A 14,010-nucleotide genomic window follows, 5' to 3' on the forward strand; every position below is an offset into this window, starting at 1 on the left:
AACACTTCTTGACCAGCACACAGAATGAGACAAACAAAAAAATGGAGGCTTTCATGCTTTTCATGTTTTCCTTTGCAACTGTATATTTGTCCTCATACAGATTCAATTTATTCAATTCATTTCATTTACATAGCGTCAAATCACAACAAAGTTGCCTCAAAGTGCTTCACACAAGTAAAGTCGAACCTTATCAACCCCCAGAGTAAGCACACAGGCGACAGTGGTAAGGAAAAACTCCCTCTGATGATTTGAGGAAGAAACCTCAAGCAGACCAGACTCAAAGGGGTGACCCTCTGCTTGGGCCATGCTACAGGACACAATTGAGAATACAATTATACAGGAAAGCTTGGGAGTCCATGCTGGTGTCCAGGACAGGAGGCTGACTGGGGAGGAGAGGAGGACTGGGTCCACAGAACCCATCTATTTCATGAGCATTACAGAAGAAAACACCCACTCCCACTTCCAGATGGAGCCGCACCTCAAACAGAGAGAGAGAAAAAAAAAAACAGAATCAGGCAGCAGAAAGACAACAAATATAGTATAATGTGTCAGCATTAAGCAACAAGAAAAACAGAAGAAATACTAAGGTGATCACCAGCCATTAGTCCAAAGCTTCACTAACAGAACCAGAATTTACAACCCCAATTCAAATGAAGTTGGGATGTTGTGTGAAATGTAAATTATTACAGTTATTTGTTTGTGAGTTATTTTCATTAGTTACTTCATCCAAACCATCAACATGTTTATTAGACCCCATTCCTGCCAGGCTGCTCAAGGAAGTCCTACCATTATTTAATGCTTCAATCTTAAATATGATCAATCTATCTTTGTTAGTTGGCTATGTACCACAGGCTTTTAAGGTGGCAGTAATTAAACCATTATTTAAAAAGCCATCACTTGACCCAGCTATCTTAGCTAATTATAGGCCAATCTCCAACCTTCCTTTTCTCTCAAAGATTCTTGAGAGGGTAGTTGTAAAACAGCTAACTGATCACCTGCAGAGGAATGGTCTATTTGAAGAGTTTCAGTCAGGTTTTAGAATTCATCATAGTACAGAAACAGCATTAGTGAAGGTTACAAATGATCTTCTTATGGCTTCGGACAGTGGACTTATCTCTGTGCTTGTTCTGTTGGACCTCAGTGCTGCTTTTGATACTGTTGACCATAAATTTTATTACAGAGATTAGAGCATGTCATAGGTATTAAAGGCACTGCGCTGCGGTGGTTTGAATCATATTTGTCTAATAGATTACAGTTTGTTCATGTAAATGGGGAATCTTCTTCACAGACTAAAGTTAATTATGGAGTTCCACAAGGTTCTGTGCTAGGACCAATTTTATTCACTTTATACATGCTTCCCTTAGGCAGTATTATTAGACGGTATTGCTTAAATTTTCATTGTTACGCAGATGATACCCAGCTTTATCTATCCATGAAGCCAGAGGATACACACCAATTAGCTAAACTGCAGGATTGTCTTACAGACATAAAGACATGGATGACCTCTAATTTCCTGCTTTTAAACTCAGATAAAACTGAAGTTATTGTACTTGGCCCCACAAATCTTAGAAGCATGGTGTCTAACCAGATCTTTACTCTGGATGGCATTTCCCTCACCTCTAGTAATACTGTGAGAAATCTTGGAGTCATTTTTGATCAGGATATGTCATTCAAAGCGCATATTAAACAAATATGTAGGACTGCCTTTTTGCATTTACGCAATATCTCTAAAATCAGAAAGGTCTTGTCTCAGAGTGATGCTGAAAAACTAATTCATGCATTTATTTCCTTTAGGCTGGACTATTGTAATTCATTATTATCAGGTTGTCCTAAAAGTTCCCTAAAAAGCCTTCAGTTGGTTCAGAATGCTGCAGCTAGAGTACTGACGGGGACTAGCAGGAGAGAGCATATCTCACCCGTGTTGGCCTCTCTTCATTGGCTTCCTGTTAATTCTAGAATAGAATTTAAAATTCTTCTTCTTACTTATAAGGTTTTGAATAATCAGGTCCCATCTTATCTTAGGGACCTCGTAGTACCATATTACCCCATTAGAGTGCTTCGCTCTCAGACTGCAGGCTTACTTGTAGTTCCTAGGGTTTGTAAGAGTAGAATGGGAGGCAGAGCCTTCAGCTTTCAGGCTCCTCTCCTGTGGAACCAGCTCCCAATTCAGATCAGGGAGACAGATACCCTCTCTACTTTTAAGATTAGGCTTAAAACTTTCCTTTTCGCTAAGGCTTATAGTTAGGGCTGGATCAGGTGACCCTGGACCATCCCTTGGTTATGCTGCTTTAGACGTAGACTGTGGGGGGGGTTCCCATGATGCACTGTTTCTTTCTCTTTTTGCTCCGTATGCATCACTCTGCATTTAATCATTAGTGATCGATCTCTGCCCCCCTCCACAGCATGTCTTTTTCCTGGTTCTTTCCCTCAGCCTCAACCAGTCTCAGCAGAAGACTGCCCCTCCCTGAGCCTGGTTCTGCTGGAGGTTTCTTCCTGTTAAAAGGGAGTTTTTCCTTCCCACTGTAGCCAAGTGCTTGCTCATAGGGGGTCGTTTTGACCGTTGGGGTTTTTCATAATTATTGTATGGCCTTGCCTTACAATATAGAGCGCCTTGGGGCAACTGTTTGTTGTGATTTGGCGCTATATAAAAAAAAAGTTGATTGATTGATTGATTAAATAAAAACAGAATACAATAATTTACAAATCCTCTTCAACCTGTATTCAATTGAATACACCACAAAGACAAGATATTTAATGTTCAAAATGATAAACTTTATTGTTTTGTGGCAATAAATTTGCTCATTTTGAAATGGATGCCTGCAACATGTTTCAAAAAAAGCTGGGCCAGTGGTGTGTTTACCACTATGGTACATCATCTTTCTTTCTAACAACACTCAATAAGCATTTGGGAACTGAGGACACTAATTGTGAGTGTCATGATTGGGTATAAAAGGAGCATCCCCAAAAGGCTCAGCCATTCACAAGCAAAGATGGGGTGAGGATCACCACTTTGTGAACAACTGTGTGAAAAAAAATAGTCCAAAAGTTTAAGAACAATGTTTGTCAACATTTAAATGCAAGGAATTTAGGGAATCCATCATCTACAGTCTATAATATAATCAGAAGATTCCGAGAATCTGGAGAACTTTCTACACGTATGCCCGAATGAATGAATGAATGAATGCCCGTGACCTTCGATCTCTCAGGCGGCACTGCATTAAAAACGGACATCATTATGTAAAGGATCTTACCGCGTGGGCTCAGGAACACTTCAGAAAACCATTGTCAGTTAACACAGTTCATCACTACATCTACAAGTGCAAGTTAAAACTCTGCCATGCAAAGCGAAAGTCACACATCAACAACATCCAGAAACGCCACGGGCTTCTCTGAGCCCAAGCTCATTTGAAATGGACAGATGAAAAGTGGAAAAGTGTGCTGTGGTCTGATGAGTCCACATTTCAAATTGTTTTTGGAAATCATGGACGTCGTGTCCTCCAGACAAAAGAGGAAAAAGACCATCCAGAATGTTACCAGCACAAAGTTCAAAAGCCAGCATCTGTGATGGTATGGGGGTGTGTTAGTGCCCATGGTATGGACAACTTACACATCTGTGATGGCACCATCAATGCTGAAAGGTACATCCAGGTTTTGGAGCAACACCTGCTGTCATCCAAGCAATGTCTTTTTCAGGGACGTCCCTACTCATTTCAGCAAGACAATGCCAAGCCACATTCTGCACGTGTTACAACAGCGTGGCCTCGCAGTAAAAGAGTGCGGGTACTAGACAGGCCTGCCTGCACTCACGACCTGTCACCCATTGAAAATATGTGGCGCATTATGAAGCGCAAAATATGAAAACAGAGACCCCGGACTTGATATACAACTGAAGTCGTATATCAAGAAAGAATGGGAAAGAATTCCACTTACAAAGCTTCAACAATTAGTGTCCTCAGTTCCCAAACGATTATTGAGTGTTGTTGGAAGGAAAGGTGATGTAACACAGCGACAAACATACCACTGCCTCCAAGGACAAAATGCCCTGTTGTTTTCCTCCAGAAGACTTTTTACTGCCTAGGTGAACCATTCGGCTGTCTTCTTATATTCTGCAATTCCAGCACACGCAGACAGAAACTGACATAAACTTAACTCATTTGCCACTCACACATGGACAGAGACTGATACGCATGCTTCCATGCCCCTACCCACTCCTTTGTGTTCCTGTCCCCATCCCCCACCCCATCCCAGTCCCCGCTCACACCACTCCCTCCCCCTCCGGGGTGCAGCACAGCTTTAGCTGCTGCAGCTTCCCCCCCCCCCCACACACAAACACACACACTCACATTGCCTCAATTCGGATAATGGACTGTTTCAAAGTTTAGCAGACATAAACAATCAAGTGTATATGTGCGGTTGTTTTAATTCTGATGTGTGCCATTATTACGTCCAATGAGCCCAAAGTCAAAGTAAATGTTAATCTCAATTTGATTGATAACTGGGATCTGGGTAGGGATGTGACCAGTGTTGCCACATTTACTTTGATAAAGTAATCCAATTACTGATTACTCCTTGAAAAAGTAACTTAGTTACTTTACTGATTACTCAATTGTAAAAGTAACTAAGTTAGATTACTAGTTACTTTTTTAGTTACTTTCCCCAGCTGCCGACAACAACCCTCTGCCACCTCAACATGACAATGATACCTGTTTTGCCAAAACTCACTTTATAGTCACCCTTTCTTGACTTCAATGAAAATAAATACTTGTTTTATAAAAAGTAAAATAATCTTTCTTGACCTCATATTTAACTGTTGACAGCACTGTAACAGTAAAACTTGCAATTTCTAACCTACATTGTTTATAAATGTAACTATTAAATTCTAACATTTTTCTAACATTTAAATTCTCTATAAACATTTTACTTGTCAAAATTATTATTATTTTAAGTAGTATTAGTAGTTGTAGTAAAAAAAAGGCTTCAAAACTGGACCTTTAATCTAGGGGTGTTGTGGGGGAGGGGGGCACATCCCTGCCCCACGCCCCCATTCCATCTGGATTCGCCCCTGCTTTGGCGTTTGAGCACAAAGAATGGATAACATTTATTTATGCAGAAAACATGACCAGATTTACAGGTAAGAAATTTTTACTAAGTAACGCGTTACCTACGTTACTAAGTAACGCGTTACCGGCATCACTGGATGTGACAAACATCAGCTAAGGTGCTGTCATTGGTGAGGAATTTTTTACTGATCCTAACTTTGCAGATGATGCTGTGATCTTTGCAAAATCAATGGATACCCTGATTGCAGCACTTGAGAAGCTGAGTTAGGATAAGGCGTCAGGGGTTGCAGAAACAGAGTGGCAATGTTGAAAGGAGGTTAATGAGGGAAGCCACCAAGTCACCAAAAGCAGTCTGAAGGAGTTATAGGCTTCTATGGATGTGAGCGGAGAAACTGGGAATGATGCAACATTTGCCTGCTCCATCCACATTTACAGTTTCCTGTTGGAGTGGAGCAGAGAAAAACGGTAAAACTGGAAAACAGATCAAATCCAGGCTTGGATTTCCCATGTGCCTTCTGGCAAATTGGAGCTAAAATTCTGCATGTTCTTTGTAAACAAAATCCTCCTCTATACCACTTCACCATGAAGCTGTATAACTGGTTGCAGCAGACAGGCTGCCAGTCTATTGCAGGGCTGACACATCAAGTATTTCGAATTATAACTGCAGTATTAATATCATCTTAATTACACATATATTAAATGCAGTTGTATGTGAAAGTTTGGGCACCCCTGATACTTTTCATGATTTTCATTTATAAATCATTGGTTGTCTGGATCTGAAATTTCAGTTAAATACATCATATAGCAGACAAACACACTGATATCTGAGAAGTGAAATGAAGTTTATAGTATTTACAGAAAGCGTGCAATAATTATTTAAACAAAATTGGGCAGGTGCATAAATTTGGGCACCCTTGTCATTTTATTGATTTGAATACATTTAGCACTAATTATTGGAACACAAAATTGGTTTGGTAAGCTCACTGACCCTTGACTTCCTCCAGACAGGTGAATCCAATCATGAGAACGGTACTTAAGGTGGCCATTTGCAATGTTTCCCCTCTTTGTATCTCTTCTAATGAGTGGCAACATGGGAGCCTCTAAACCACTTTCAAATGACCTGAAAAGAAAGACTGTTCAACATCATGGTTCAGGGGAAGGATACAAAAAGCTATCTCAGCTGTCAGTTTCCACTGTGAGGAACATAGTGAGGAAATGGAAGACTGCAGGCACAGTACTACTTAAGGCCTGAAGTGGCAGGCCAAGAAAAATCTCAGATAAGCTGAAGCGAAGGATGATGAGAACAGTCATAGTCAACCCACAGACCTGCTCCAGAGACCTACAACATGATCTTGCTGCAGATAGTGTCTCTGTGCGTTGTTCAACTATACAGCACACTTTGCACAAGGAGATGCTGTATGATGCTGTAATGCAGAGGAAGCCTTTTCTGCATACATGCCACAAACAGAGTCACTTAAGGTATGCTAAAGCACATTTGGACACACCAGATTCATTTTGGAATAAGGTGCTGTGGACTGATGAAACTAAAATTGAGTTATTTGGACATAACAAGGGGCGGTATGCATGGCTGAAAAAGAACACAACATTCCAAGAAAAATGCTTGCTACCTACAATAAATTTGGAGGAGGTTCCATCATGCTGTGTGGCTGTGTAGCCAGTGCAGGTACCTGGAATCTTCTTAAAGTTGAGGGTCACATGGATTCCAGTCATTATCAACAGATTCTTGAGAACAATGTTCATGAATCAGTGACAAAGTTGAAGTTGCACCAGGGCTGGATCTTTCAACAAGACAATGACCCTATATACTGCTCAAAATCTACTAAGGCATTCATGCAAAGGAACAAGTACAATGTTCTGGAATGGCCATCTCAGTCCCCAGACCTGAATATTACTGAAAATCTGTGGTGTGATTTTAAGTGGGCTGTCCATGCTCGGAAACCAACAAACCTGACATGTTATGTAAAGAAGAAAGGTCCAAAATACCTTCAACCAGAATCCAGACTCTCACTGGAAGCTATAGGAAGCGTTTAGAGGTGGTTATTTCTGCAAAAGAAGGATCTACTAAATATTGTTGTATTTTTTTTCTGTTGGGGTGCCCAAATTCATGCACCTGCCTAATTTTGTTTAAAGAATTATTGCACACTTTCTGTAAATCCTATAAACTTCATTTCACTTCTCAAATATCACTGTTTGTTTGCTTTATGATAAATTGAACTGAAATTGCTGATCCAAACAACCAGTTATTTCTAAAGGAAAATCATGGAAATCATCAGGGGTGCCCAAACCTTTACATATAACTGTATGGAGCATACTCAAGGAAATACAACAAAACATGGAGGGCCTAAGATCCAAGATAACAAGTGCTAAATTGCTTGGGCAATCCAAACATTTGCATGTTGTGGTAGACACAGTTCTGCAAATGATTTACAAAGAGTAAATGCTTAATTGATACCAAGTGACAGGGGCGTAGGTTTGCATATGGACCATAGGGACAAGTCACAACCAATATTTTGCGATGGCAAAATAGTCCCTACCAATATTTAGAATTTTTTTTATATAACAAAATCATTCACTATTTTTTTGCGAACTCGATACTATAATTTTAGTCGTCACGTTTTGTGTTTTCGACGTGCCAGAGTGACAGGGTTACCCATGTTGCAATTTCATTAGCTCACGTTCTTCTCACATGGACGTAAACAAAGCGCATCTCGTGGCAGGCAGTGCTTAATTTGTAAAGTGGGAGGTCCCGGAGCGCAGAGGATGGGTGGCTCCGGTGCAGTGTTGCCAGATGTACGATAATTATCGTATTTGTACAATAGTTTTGCCCTCTGTACGATGTACGATCAATAAATGTACGATCAATAAATGTACGATCAATAATGGGAAAAAATCCAATATGTACGATAATTTCAGTTGGTTGCCCAAACACGCATCTCTCTCTGACACCCAAGAATCATTTTGCAGTTGTTGCACTCAGGCGGCATCAAATACTGGCTTTGGGCGACCGGGACAGTCATTTGAAAGCCCGCCCCCTCTCCATACAAAGTAATGAGTTCCCATCCAATCTTTACCGTGACAGGAAGATTCCCCAACCAACATCTTTTTTTTTTTTTTTCGAAACTTTATTTCAACAAATGCAATAACAAACGAACAAAACACAAGAGCAAAGAGATATACAAGAAGAATAAAAAAAAGTTAAAGTTCCTTATGGAGGTGTCAACATTTTTTTCTGTGTTCAACAAAATCTGCACAAGTGGCCATGGCATCGGATGACGACAGCGACCTCGAGGTTGATTCGACTCTTTCTAGTCTGGTAATTAACACGTTTGTGTCCCTTCACAGAAAAAAAAATCTTTCTAGTCTGGTAGTGCATTTGCTTGTGCATTTGCGTTCTTTTTGTGCCATAGTTTCCCCATTACTATAATTACTGTTTAAAAATGTGACATAAAATTCTTTGTAAATTAAAAAAAAAACGCTAAAATAGCTACGTTGTATGCGTTTTGTTTGTGTACGATAATTTCTCCCAAAATACGATAATTTTGAGGTTTTGGTACGATAGTTTCATATTTCATATCTGGCAACACTGCTCCGGTGCAGAAAAACAAGAAGGGCGGGGGGAGGGGTTGCGAACAATGCTGTGCGCCACACTTAAAATAAACTGCACACCCACACAAACACGCACACACACCTTCACAAATGACACTAACACCCTGCCTTTTCCTTAAAAATTACTACATTTATGTTTGCTGTCTGTCTCTGTACTTTTCTGTCACTTTTGAGCTCTTTTTCATACTTTTCCCTCGTTTCAAAAGTCACCGAACGCACTTTACCGTAATATATGCAACATATAGCATACTGTTGGAAAGCACGGGTTCTTGGCTTGCTGTCAGTGTTGAAATTTTTCAGCGTGAGGGCTTACATGAGGTCTTACGGTAATGAGAATCAGCGGCGCACTAGTGTGAAACTTCCAAGTTTTTCCTCTGCGTTATGACATCACAGGCTTACGTTTAATGTAATACACCATATATATCATTGTAAAGCCCTTTTTTTTTGTTGGCAAATTAGGTTGCCAGATACCTACAACTGTATTATTGATGAAGAGAATAGATTATACATCTTGGTTGCAAAAACTTTTTTTTTTTTGTTAGCTCCACAAGTATTTTTTTTGTTGTCTTATTCTCTCAGGTGTAGGCATATAGAATAGATTCGTGATTTTGGGTGCAATTTTGTTATTTAAGCTATTTGTTTGTCTGCCTACACACTTAATAATGTAAATAAAGTGTTAAATTATTCAGCATTATGTCGTCATATGTTATGTATTATGCTGTACTTGTGCGTCTAATGGTATGAGTGGGTTAGGGGGTGGTGGTGGTGGGCAGGGGGGCGGGGGGGGTGGTAGGTGGTGGTATTGTCCCTACCAAAGCTGAGACCAAACCTACGCCCTTGCCAAGTGATGATGTGACATAGACTGCAATAAGTAAATGAGGACTTTCCAGTGCTCAAGGTCACCCCTGCCCATTGAAGACATAATGTGTGTTGCATCAGGAAGGGCATCCGGTGTAAAACCTGTGTCAAATCAACATGCAGTAAATGGGGGGCGGGGGGTTGAAAAGCAGACAGGAGTTATTAATAGTCGTAAGAGTAAAATTAAATTAAATTAGCCACCTAAGTTACTGGACGCAGGTACAAGGCACTATCTCAATTTACTATCATAACTTCCCCAATGTTTAATCTTTTTTTAAAACCGATTATCCTCCGTGCTATTCATACGGAGGGCAGCACAGTGGTTTAATGGTTAGCATTGTTGCCTCACAGCGAGAAGGTCATGGGTTGGATTCCAACCTGTGGCCTTTCTGTGTGGAGTTTGCGTATTCTCCCTGTGTTTGTGTGGGTTCTGTCTGGGTACTCCGGCTTCCTCCCACATCCAAAGACAGGTTAGCTGGATTGGCCTTTATAAATTGTCTGTAAGTGTGTGTGCATGTGAATGCGTTTGTTTGTCTGTTTGTGGCCCTGCAACAGACTGGCATCCTGTCCAGGGTGTACCCTGCCTCATGCTCTGTGACTGCTGGGATAGGCTCCAGCCCCTCGCTACCCTTAATTGGACTAAGCGGTTGAAGATGAGTGAGTGAGGCTGGCTGTTCCATGTATCCACCACTCTCATTGTAAATGAGAATTTCCTCAATACAGATGACCTTGTTTTAAATAATTTCTTGCTGTGGCCCCTTGTGTTGTCTTCTAATTGCAGATCAGGAGTGCATTCACTTGCAGTATGCTCCTTGCTCTTGTTTACACACAAACTTTGCTGCATAACTGCATATTGAAGCACTAGCTTTTAAAAGAAATGAAAAAGCAAGTTCTTAATTCTGAGGCTTACTTATTCTTCCATCCAAGGTAATTTTCACTTCACTTTTCAAGTTCTCTTTGAACTCAAAAACCCTTATAGATAATATCCTAACTAATGTCATATCTGGTAATCTCAGTGCGGGACTACTGGTAAGTGATATTAGTGATCACCTGCCAGTGTTCACTGTTTTTGCATCACATGGTCGAGTGTTTCGAAAGGATTTTAAAAGGTTGAGTAGAAAAGTCACACCAATAACTATTGACAATTTAAGGGAGGATTTACTACGCCAGAATTGGAATGGAGTTTACGAGGTCTATTAGATAATAAACCGACCCTTTTATTTTTTTTTTAACTATATGGATTTGAATGATGTGCGATTACACCAATCATGCTTGAACCCTCGTGTGCATGCGTGAGTTTTTTCACGCGTGTGGGTGACGTCATTTCCCTGTGGGCAGGCCTTGAGTGAGATGTGGTCCCGCCCTCTCGGCTGAATTCCTTTGTTTCACACGCTGCTCGAGACGGCGCGCGTTGCTTTATCAAAATTTTTTCTGGACCTGTGAGGAATATCTGAGTGGACACTATTCCAGACATTAAGGTGGTTTTCGGTGAAAAGTTTAACGGCTGATGAGAGATTATGGGGTGTTTCTGTCGCTGTAAGGACTTCCCACGCAGCGGGACGTCGTGCAGCGCTTCCAGGCGCCGTCATCGGCCTGTTTTGACCTGAAAACATCCTAAATTAAGGCTTAATTCACCCAGGACGTCGTGAGAGAACAGAGAAGATTCAGAAGAGGCCGGCATGAGGACTTTATGCGGACATTCCACTGTTTAAGGACATTTTGTAATGAAAGACGTGCGCGCAAATTCGCTGAGTCGTTTCCGTGACGACTCGGCAAATCTGTGTGCGCTGCGACAGGAAAAACACCTCCGTGTTGAAAACCATTTGTAAAATTCAGGCGGCTTTTGATGGCTTTCAACAAGTGAGTAACTGAGAAATTGTTTAACAGCTTGGGCATGTTCCAACTTGCCGTTAAGGTTTCCAACGGAGGTGTTTTTCCTGTCGCGACCCCCCGCGGTCGGGTCCGGCCCGACATGCGACTCATGCACGTTCTTTCATTACAAAATGTCCGTTAACAATGGAATGTCCGAATAAACTCCTCATGCCGACTTCTTCTGAAAGTTCTCTGTTCTCTGACAACTTCCTGGGTCAATAGAGCCTGAAATGTGGAAGTTTTCAACTTGAAACGGTGAGATGCTGCCGCCTCGAAGGGCAGATCGCCATCAGGCGCCGTGGGCCGTCCTTAAAGCGACACTACCAGACCAAAATCTCTCATCAGCCATTAAAATTTGTACCAAAAACCAGCTGAATTTATCGAATGGTGTCCACTCAGTTGTGCCTTACTGTTTTGAAAAAAATTTGATCAAACAAAGCAGCAGTCTCTGAGCCATTCCTAAACAATGAAAAAATCGACGAGAGGGTGGGCAACTCCTCACTCAAAGACTGCCCACAGGCGAATGACATAACCGACAGGCGTGAAAAAACTCTCGCATGCCCACGAGGGTTCAAGCATGTCTGATGTAATCACACGTGATTCAAATCCATATGGTTTTTGAAAAAAATAATAAGGTCGGATACTTTTCTAATAGACCTCGTATGTTGATGATGTTGATGAAACCTATGATGGTTTAATTTCTATTATTTCCAAGTTATATGAAAAATACTGTCCTCTTGTTGACAAAATATACACTAATCGATATAGCAATAAACCATGGATAACCAAGGGACTTCAGAGGGCGTGTAAAAAGAAGAATTTACTGTATAAACAATTTATAAAATTAAGAACAAAGGAAGCTGAAAGTAAATATAAAATATATAAGAATAAATTAATTTATATTATGAGATTTAGTAAGAAAAGATATTATAGTGAGTTACTTGTTAAAAATAAGGATAACATAAAAAAATACATGGAACATTTTAAATGAAATAATAAAAAAGAACAAAAATGTTAGAGATTATCCTTCTTTTTTTCTTCTGAATAACACTGTGATTGATGATAATGAGTCCATTGCCTACCATTTCAATGAATATTTTGTCAATGTGGGGAAAAATGTTGCTAGTAATATTGATTCATCGAGCGCCAACTCTTGGGAAAATAAGATAACATTCAATAAATCTGTGTCAATGTTTATTGGTGGAACTAATGAAAAAGAAATAATTGATCTGGTGCATAATTCCAAAAGCAAGAAATCAACCGACTTCAACAATCTGGATATGGCTTTTTTGAAAAAAATTACTGATTGTATAGTAAAACCTTTCTGCTACATTTGTAATATATCTGTTGTGTGTTGGGGGGTTTGGCTGGACATTTTGGTGTTGTTTTCTTTTCTTTGCTCTCCAGGTGGTATGCAAACTGTTTTTTGTCTGTGGAGAAGGTGCTGGCAGAAGAGTCCTTCACCCTCATCAACATTATTGGCTGCACTTGTGGAGGATGTTCACGTGCAGGCCTAATGACTTGCAGCACCTGTGGATGATGCTCACGTGCAAACTTAAAGACTTTCAGCTGAAGCAGATAATGAGATGGCGTTCTGCATTTAAGCCATGAGTGATTCGAGCAGAATTGCCGGGAACTCGACCTTGTGATGTTCGTTTGTGAGACGCTGAGGACCGCGCCAGGATTTGACACATCGTGCCTGTGAAGGAGGACGGGTGAGGGACACATGCTGTCAGCACACATCAGAGGTGATGATTGTCTGAATAAGTGTTAACAGTAATTTGGTATTTTGTTACGCAGTATATTGGAACATTGATGAGAACTGTGCAGCTTGCTTCTCACTGCCGTGGCGTACGGAATGATGATCCTCCACCTGTTGTGAGAAGCTGCTCATTTACATAAAGCTTAAATTCAGACCTGAATGTGTTGCTGATAGTGTGTGCCTTTGAAGGTTATTTGTTGTAGCTGGTGACTTACCTCACCTTTTCCATCCTTCACAGAGTCAGTTTGTCGTATCCACCTGGGGGGTGTTCGGCGGTGAGTCTGGGTCCAGAAGCGCCGAGCTTTGATCCATTTGGGCGCTGGAGAGCGCGCCGTCCTTCACGTCGCCAGACAACCGCACATTTATGTTGTACACCAATTATTGCACAGGAGGGAAATAAAATTGTTTTGTTTTTGGAACCGCTTTCTGGTTATTTAGCGCTGGGTTCAGTCAGACGCTGGTCCGCTCCTCAACCCGCGTCTGCACATAACAGTAGTTCCCGGCCATTCCAAAATGGACCCAGCGACAGAAGCGGTTCCATTTGCTGAAAGAGTTCAAGAATACTTGGAGAAGATATGGGAGCAATTACGGCCTCTCGCAAATCAAATTAAACAAACAGATGCTCGCATTACGGAGCTTGCAGCTCAAGCCGTTCTGCTTCCTGCTGCTCCAGCTGCGGCACTATCGATACCGGTGCAGATAACTCCGTCATCCAAGGGGAGGCGGAGTGCGGCGGATTATTCCGTGGATTTCCGAATTTTTTCTGCTCAGTCCGGTTGGAATGCCGCAGCTTTGAGAGGAGTGTTTGTGGATGGTTTGAACGATTCATTA

General features: G+C 41.1%; 1 protein-coding gene across 1 annotated transcript in view; it reads right to left on the reverse strand.

Moving 5' to 3' along the window:
- LOC117506762 (guanine nucleotide-binding protein G(i) subunit alpha-2) overlaps positions 1-14,010 on the reverse strand; it is a 243,715-nt gene that overhangs the window by 63,394 nt on the left and 166,311 nt on the right. The gene's annotated exons all lie outside the window — the stretch shown is intronic.

The sequence above is a fragment of the Thalassophryne amazonica genome, chromosome 3 (assembly GCF_902500255.1).
Source record: "Thalassophryne amazonica chromosome 3, fThaAma1.1, whole genome shotgun sequence".
Taxonomy (NCBI): domain Eukaryota; kingdom Metazoa; phylum Chordata; class Actinopteri; order Batrachoidiformes; family Batrachoididae; genus Thalassophryne; species Thalassophryne amazonica.